Source organism: Petaurus breviceps, unplaced genomic scaffold (assembly GCF_028583685.1).
Source record: "Petaurus breviceps papuanus isolate PSGF00001 unplaced genomic scaffold, PetGlider_PUasm1.0 186, whole genome shotgun sequence".
NCBI lineage: Eukaryota > Metazoa > Chordata > Mammalia > Diprotodontia > Petauridae > Petaurus > Petaurus breviceps.
The window spans coordinates 13,645,402-13,651,995 of record NW_027185798.1 but is presented as its reverse complement, the minus strand read 5'-3'; the positions used below and the strand labels follow the sequence as shown (position 1 = coordinate 13,651,995).

The window sequence follows — 6,594 nt, the reverse complement described above, 5'->3', positions numbered from 1 at the left end:
ATAGATAGATAGATAGATAGATAGATAGATAGATAGATAGATAGATAATAGATAGATATAGACATGAATGTGTGTATACAAAATACACACAAAATACAAAGTACACACAAAATAAACACAATGAGATGAAAAAATGGGTATCAGCAGCTATGGGGTTCAAGAAAGACCTTAGGAGATCAATGAGCATTTACTTAGTGCCTACTGTGTGCTAGGCATTGTGCTAAGCACTAAGGATACAGAGAAGGGCAAAGGACAGCCCCTGACCTTGGGGAGCTTGCAGTGTAACCGGGGAGACAACATGTAAACAATTAAAATGAGATATAGACAGGGTAAGTTGGAGAGGGAAGGCACCAGGTGGGATTTTAGCTAGGACTTGGAGGAAACCAGGGCTATAAACCAAATTTCAGATCTATGAGTTTGGAGGGAAAGATAATGAGTTCTGTTTTGGACCTGTTGAATTGAGGTTGTCTATTGGACCCCATTTCAAAATGTCCAATAAATAAGTAGTTGGAAATGTGTAATTGGAGTTCAGGAAATAGATTAAGGTGACATGCCTGTACCTGGAAGACAAGCACATAGAGAGAAGACTCTTAAATCTCTACCTGTAAAATGGGAATGATAAAGTATCTTTTTGTTGTGTTTTTGAATCATTTTTTCAGTCATGTCTGGCTCTTTGTGACCCCATTTGGAGTTTTCTTGGTAAAGATACTGGAGTGGTTTGCAATTTCCTTCTTCAGCTCATTTTGCAGATGAGGAAACTGAGGCAGAGAAGGTTAAGTGACTTGCCTAGGGTCACACAGCTAGTACATGTTTGAGGTCCGATTTGAACTTGGAAGAGGAGTCTCCTTGACTCCAGGCCTCTATCCACTATGGCGCCCCCTAGCTGCTAACAAAGTCTCTAGGAGCTCTTGTTCAGGAAATCATTTTGAAGACCTAAAGTACCATATAAGCATGCAGTCTTGCTATTATTGTAGCCAAAAGACTTGTGATCATACAATTTAGAGCTAAAATTATCTAGTCTGCTATCCTCATTTTGCAGATGAGAATGGAGGACTATGATGTTCACTCAAGGTCAGGGCAATAGTGGCAGAGCTAGGACGGGGCTTTGGAGGCAAGAGGTGAGCATCTTTTCACAGCTTCTAACCTGTTCTCACTCGACTTGTATAATGCTTGTAGGAAGGAAAGAGAGAAGGAGGCCAGGAGAGCTTTTTGTTCACATACTGCTTGGCTGTCAAGCCATCTCATAATGGCTCCACTTTACTCATCTCTCTCCACTGTAAATGTTCCAACTATCTTCTCCCGGGGGAAACAAAATACTAGGTCTCTGAAAAACAATGCAAAAATAGATCTGAGAGTTTGGAAGAAAGGGGTGCCAAGTTGGAGTAGGGAAGAGAATAGAACAGAGATTGAGAGGGAAGATTGCGTGTGTGTGTGTGTGTGTGTATGAGAGAGAGAGAGAGAGAGAGAGAGAGAGAGAGTCAGAGTCTCATGTTTCCATATTTTCCTTTCAGGTCCTGAGCACTTGGTAATACATTATGGAAGAACTAGACGTGCATATTGTTTTTTTTTATCTCTATTGGCAAATGAGGAATGTGATTTCTAATAATTTGCCTATTTTAACTAGACTGCATGGCAACAAACCAATTTGGAGTTTGTTTTTTGTAACAAATCTCCCTTTTAAAATGGCTCCCATCATGTGAGGTGGGAAAAAACCTTTGTGTTAAACATAAACATGAAGCCCCTGCTAGATTTTTAATGAAAACTCAGCAACAACATTTCCATGCATCGTTCCCCAAGTGACTTCATTTAAATTGAGAAAAGCATGGCTTCTTAATGAGTTTGCTTTCTCTTCTGGAATGCCCTCCTGGCCACTAAGAATTTCTTGATAGTCACAAAAAATGCAAGTCTCCAGACGTTGCTAGCTGTCACCTTCTTGTTTCCAAAAAAAATCTGTCAACCAGATGCCATTAAGGTGCCTGTCAGCACTTATCAGAAAGTGGGGAATCATGGTAGGAAAATATCAGGGGACATTCTCTACCATCAGCTCTGTCATAGGATCATAGAATTAGAGCTAGAATGAAAATTGTATGTCATTAAACCTGACTCCCTCATTTTACAGATGGGGAAACTGAGACCCAGCAGAATTCAATGTCTTGCTTAGGGTTGTATAGGTTGTAAGTGTCTGTGGTAGGATTTGAAGGAAGGGTAATGATTTTCCTTTGTTTACACAGCTGTTAAGTATGTAAGGAAAGGCTTGAATCCATAGTTCCCTTACTTTAAGGCCAAGTCTTGTGTGGCTGACATCCTTCACCCTCTCAGTGTTTTACTTCTGTTTCCATCAATAATCATTCAACAAACTTTTATCAAGCCCTATGTATCAGGTAGTTCACTAAGTGCTTGGGATAGAAATACAGACTGAAACAGTCCCTACCCTCTAGAAACTCACTCTTCCTAGGACGATACATCATGTCCACAGGCTAATAAATATTTATAGAATATTATGTACAAAATTAATATATAGTTATTAGAGGACACTAACAACTGGGAATCAAGAAACAGACCATGACACATAGGGGAAAAGCACTGAATTTTGATTCAGAGGATCTGATCTGATCTGCTCTTAGCTCAGTCACTTACTACCTGATGTAAGGATTCCTCCCTTCTCTCAGCTTCAGATTTTTCATCTGTAAAATGAAATGGTTGGAATATATGGCTGATAAGGACCCTTTCAGCTCCAGATCTATGATCTTAAAATATGATTTCTCTACAACCCTGTTATTCTCTGAGGGGCAGAGAGGGAGGAACTAGGAGGAGCTGTTGAAAGCTGAATTCAAGTTGGAAAGGTTCAATGCTAGAAAAAAACCTTCCAACATTGAGTGTTCTCCAAAACGGAAAGGGCTGCATTAAACCCTGGCATAATCTTTAACTCTCGCCTCTCCCTCACATCAAACATCTATTCACAGGATCATCAATACAATGGCTAATTAGAAGCCAGCATTTAATAGCTAACACTTTGCAAATATGACCTCATTTGATGCTGGGGAGGTAGGTGCTATTATCACCCCCATTTGACAGATAAAGAAAATGAGGCAGACAGATGTGAAGTGATTTACCCAGGATCAAGCATCTAGTCTTCTTATACCTTACTCCCTAACACATGCTCTTTGATCCAGTGACACTGGCCTTCTGGCTGTTCCACCAACAAGCCCCTCCATCTCTCAGCTCTGGGCATTCTCTCTGTCTGGTCCCCATGCCTGGAAGGCTCTTCCTCCTCTGTTCCAACTACTGACCTCTCTGGTTTCCTTTAAGTCCCAGCTAAAACCCCACCTTCTACAGGAAACCTTCATCAAGCCCTCTTCATTCCCTTGCTATTGTAATTAATTCGTTCATTCCTATTTACCCTGTATATAGCTTGCTTTGAATATATTTATTTGTATTCTGTCTCCTCCACTAAATTGCAAGCTCCTTGAGGGAAGGGGTTGTTGCCTCTTTTTGTATCCCTTCACTTAACACAGTGCCTGGCACATAGTAGGAACTTAATAAATAGTCATTGTTGATATTTAAGTGTATGAAGCTGGATTTAAACTTGTCTTTTTGATCCTAGGTCTTGTGGTCTATCCACTAGGTCTTTATTACTTTAACCTAAATACATAGCTGAAAGAGACCCTACTGGTCTTTTATTACCCCCCCCCCTTATTTTATAATGAAACGGGTCTAGAGAAATGAAGTGACTTGTCCAAGGTCTTGAAAATACAAGATTTGATCCAACCTCAGCCAACACCAAGACTTTTTCTTGCCTCTGGACTTCAGTGATTCAGGAAGAGTGAGGCTGATGACTGTGCAATTCCTCCTCACTTCAATCCAATTCACGCACAAGACATCACCCTTTCTGAGAACAGAATAACTCAACTCAACTCCTCCTTAGAGACATCTAATCCAGCTTCCTCTGATTCCAAAGCCAATGCTTTTTTCCAGTAAACCACAGCATTTTTTCCTTGATTACAAAGTCCTGTCAATTCTACCTTCTCTATTACATCTTAGCACTCTCTTCGGTCCTCAATATCTCTCACCTTGAGTATTGCGATGGTGCCTCACTTTTCTTTCTTCTTCCAATTTCTCCAACTCACAATACAACCAGAATAAATTTCCTCTGAATAGTCTAATTCTTAAAAACCTCTAATTCTTCAGCCTCCCACTAAAAACCCTCCCTACAACTAATATACTCATCCTCACTTCATTTTGTTTTTAAAATAATATTTTATTTATTCATTCATTTATTGTTCATTTACTTATTTATTTTGATGTTCTTTTTTTTAAATTGAGTTCCAAGTTCTCTCACTTCCTCCAGCCTCTCTCCTACCCACTGAGAAGGCAAACAATTTCTAATTATACATGTGAAGTCTTCCCATTTTTATTCCATATGAGGCAGCTAGATGGCACAGTGGACACAAAACCCTGAACTTCAGAGACAAGAAGTGCTGAGTTCAAATCCTGTGTCAGATATCTATCTGCTAGCAGTGTGACCCTGGGAATCTAAGATCTTCCCTCCCCCTAGGCCTTTTGATAGGCTTATATGACTCTGAGAACCTTCTTTGATTTGCAAATATACTCTGCCCCCTAATAGGCTGAATTTGGTCACATGGAGCCTGTGGTGGGAGGCTTATTTTTTACTTTGTGATTAGGTAGTGGGTCAACAGGGTTGTGACATTCTCTGATCCAGGAGAAGGCTACATATACCCTGACGTGAGATTTTATTTTGGGGCTCACTTTGACAAGAGTTGTGTGATTTGACCAGACAAGACTCTGGGAAACCATTGAGCCCCCTGACTTTGAAAACCCAGATGTTGGTACTTCCCTCTCTGGTAACTGACTACATACAGATGTAATGGTCAGACAGTTGGAAGCCTGTCTGCTGATCTATCTCTCTGTCTGTATTTTTTGTCTGCTTGTAACCTCTGTTTGTATTCTCTGATGTTCGGGATGCTGACCTTTTTCCCCTGAATGAGGTAAATGATATGTTTGATTGACTAAAGCAAGATTGTTAACCCATTTTGAATTGCCTTCCTTTAGAAAAGCAGATCTAAGAACCTGTGTTGGCAGCCACCCTGGGGATGCTGGGGTACCTGCTGCTACAGACCCTGGGTAAGTGACCTTTCTCAGCCTCAATTTTCTCATCTGGAAAATAAGAATAATAGCATAGGACTTCTGGGAGGATCAAATGAAGTAACATTTGTAAAGTGTTTTGCAAACATTAAAGCACTATATCAATGTTAGATGTTATTGTGTACTGTACATTCCAGCCAAAGTGGACCACTGCCTGTTCCTTGACCTCCATATTCCATCTCCCACCTTCAAACATTTGGACAAGTTTGCTTAGTCAAGCTGTGACTTGGCCAAGGTCATATAGGCAGTAAATAGCAGAGCTGAAAATCAAAGAAAGCGTACTTTCTACCATACTCCGTTATCACTTTAGTAGTACCGTGTTTCCCCGATAATAAGACCTATCCCGAAAATAAGCCCTCCCCTTACTGTGTAAGATTCCTCTAAAAATAAGCCCTCCCCCCAAAATAAGCCCTATTGAGATTGCTACTGTAGTGAAGGTGATCCCCTGCGCTACACACTACATTACGGTACCCTCTGTATGTGCTGTCCCCCCCCCCCCTGAAACGCACACTGCGCTCTGAGCTGCATCCAATCAGAGCTGCAGCAGTGAGCGCATCATCCTGTTCTTCCCCAGTGATTTGCTTATTGAATAAAGGTACATTTTTTTGTTCACATTTACCTGTTTATTAAAATTGCTGTCAATGTTCATTAAAATAAGCCCTTCCCTGAAAATAAGCCCTCTGGTGTTTTTCTGTCCAAAAAAAATTAATAAGACAGTGTCTTATTATCGGGGAAACATGGTAGATAGCGAGAGAACTGTTCACAGGTAACTGACAGACAACAAGCAGTTCCTTCCTCTCATGTTGCCTTTTTTCCATAGACTCTTATCCAGGGACAAAAGAAGGAAGAGCTAGAATTTCAACTGTTTTTCATCTTATTCTGTAGCAGCATGGAAGGAATATAAAAGATGTAATTTACCAATGTGATCGTACAACTCTGATATCCCACAAAGTGACTAGCAGAGTGATAGCACATAATGGGCACTTTAAGAAGGCTTGAGGAATTGCATTTCACAGTTTCGGGAGGGGTATCAGAGGCTCCCTAGATTTACAGCTGGAAGATACTATAGATGTCATTTATACAATCTGCACTTTCAATTGCTTCGACCCAAGATCATAGCTCAATGGCCAGGGGCAATGAGAGATTCTAATCAATTCATTCATTCAACAAACAGTTATTCAATCTCTACAATGTATGATAGTACACTAACACTGTGCAGTAGTAGGGAGGGGACTCGGGGAAGGAGATTTAATTTTACAAAGGAAGAAGCTGAAGCCGGAGAAGGATGTACCCAATGTCACAGTTCTAGAATAACTGAGTAGAGATTTGAACTGCAGTCTCTCTGACTCCAACTACACTTCCTGAAATAAACACCTCCCTCACTACACACACACACACACACACACACACACACACACACACACACACACA

The 6,594-nt window shown here is 40.6% G+C and overlaps 2 long non-coding RNA genes across 2 annotated transcripts in view; one reads left to right on the top strand and one right to left on the bottom strand.

Annotated features, from left to right (window-relative positions):
• LOC138162086 (uncharacterized) overlaps window positions 1–6,594 on the bottom strand; it is an 18,398-nt gene that overhangs the window by 593 nt on the left and 11,211 nt on the right. The gene's annotated exons all lie outside the window — the stretch shown is intronic.
• LOC138162085 (uncharacterized) overlaps window positions 1–6,594 on the top strand; it is an 18,093-nt gene that overhangs the window by 3,938 nt on the left and 7,561 nt on the right. Inside the window, exon 2 of the long non-coding RNA XR_011168539.1 lies at window positions 5,071–5,142. This is a non-coding gene — a long non-coding RNA (uncharacterized lncRNA). The remainder of the gene's footprint in view (window positions 1–5,070; window positions 5,143–6,594) is intronic.